The sequence below is a fragment of the Teleopsis dalmanni genome, chromosome 2, assembly GCF_002237135.1.
Source record: "Teleopsis dalmanni isolate 2A chromosome 2, ASM223713v2, whole genome shotgun sequence".
Classification (NCBI taxonomy): domain Eukaryota; kingdom Metazoa; phylum Arthropoda; class Insecta; order Diptera; family Diopsidae; genus Teleopsis; species Teleopsis dalmanni.
Window position 1 is genome coordinate 10,781,110 of NC_051847.1, and position 1,775 is coordinate 10,782,884.

Here is a 1,775-nt window from a genome sequence, read left to right on the forward strand (position 1 = left end):
TACATAGATTGAAATCAGTATATAATCAACGCCGAAAAAGGTAACGATTCTTCCATTAGGTAAAAGAAAACCAAACGGATAGTTCTATAAACTTGGCTAGGTCCCTGATATTACAGGATAACAGCGCGGTCAAGTCGGTGAGAAAAAGGGCCCCGAAGATTTTTGATCTTCTCCTTCTTCTCCTAAAGTAGCACAAGTAACTGGAAAAATTATGTGAAACTAACGGAGTGTTAACTCAAAGAAAATGAAACAAGATACAAATATGTTTAAGGTTATTGAAATTTAGAGGTGAGTTGCGAATGAAAAATTATTATTAAAAGAAGAATTTTCTAAAAACTCTTTTTTGAATTTACAAATTTCATTTAACAAATAATTGTATTTTAATGTAAATTTCAATTGAAATTCAACATTTTGTAAAATTCGCATTTAAATTTTGAAGTAAAATTATTTATCTGTTTTTTACAGAGAAATTTCCTAAATATATAATTTTTGTTCTGTGATAAGAAGAATTCAGTATGAAAAATTCGTAGAAATAATTTTTTTTCCATTTCTCTATTACTTCAGATAAATGGAAATATTTCTTTACTCTGGTCTGATAAATCAAATGTCAATTATTAGTGTACAGTACTTATTATTGAAAATTGAGTTCAATCATTGTCCTTAACTGGAATGACATTAATAGTATAATTGCTGGTCATTTTTTTTGTTATTCGAGCTTTTGAAAACAAATTCAATTATTTTTAATTTTATAATTTATAAATTTTATTCTATAGAAATGTGTACTTTTAAATGAAAATGTAAATTGACGTTATTCGAACGGATTTGGCATAAAAATAAATTTAAAAATTTAATAAAAGTATTAAAATTAAAATTAAATAATTTTAACTCTGTAAAAGACAAAAAATGTATAACTAACTAGCCAAGAAAGAAAGTTTTATAACTTTTCACGTGTATATATTTTTTTAAATTAAAGTACATAAGCTTTAATGTACGTTTAGTGTAAGAAAATAATCGGAAAGACTTCCAAAAAATATTTTTAATGCAAAATTCAAGATATTCAGACTACGGGTAGATGAAATATAAGATCCTCTGTTTTTAGCAGATTGAATTATATGTAGACAGGTTTTAAAGACGTTCTATTCCAATTAATTAATAAAATATTTTTTACTTAATTTCTTAATTTAAATTCTTATTACAGCACAGCTAACCTATTTTGTAAAAATCTGTCTTGAAATCATGGGTACATACATCTTTCCCAACTCATTATATGACATGTTTTCAGGCTTTTGTTTATATTTCCATATGGTATTCTGTCAATTAAGTGAAGCTAGAGAGACATGCATTATTAAACTCAGTAAAAATATATAACATATGAAGTAAAAACACATTTTTTATGCAGAATTGTTTATATCAGCTAATTGCAAGGTGTCTTTTTGTCTGGTAACCTGTTTTATGTTCAATCGTATATATTTACATATTTTGATATTAATTGATTCGTATGTGTTAAAGTTGTAATTATAAATGTAAAGAGAAAAAAGGTATATAACTTTATATTGCTTTAATTGGGCATGCTTTGACTGTGATGTTGGAATTATCAAGTGTTGTGAAACAATTGTTTTTTTCAATATTGGAATATGTGAAAATATTAGGTTTCGAATCTCATATTTATTCTGTGAATATATTTACATATATACATATATATTAATTATATTTTAATTGGACCACAGTTGTAATCAGTCAAATATTGTGTTCTTAGAATTAACAAGTCTTACATA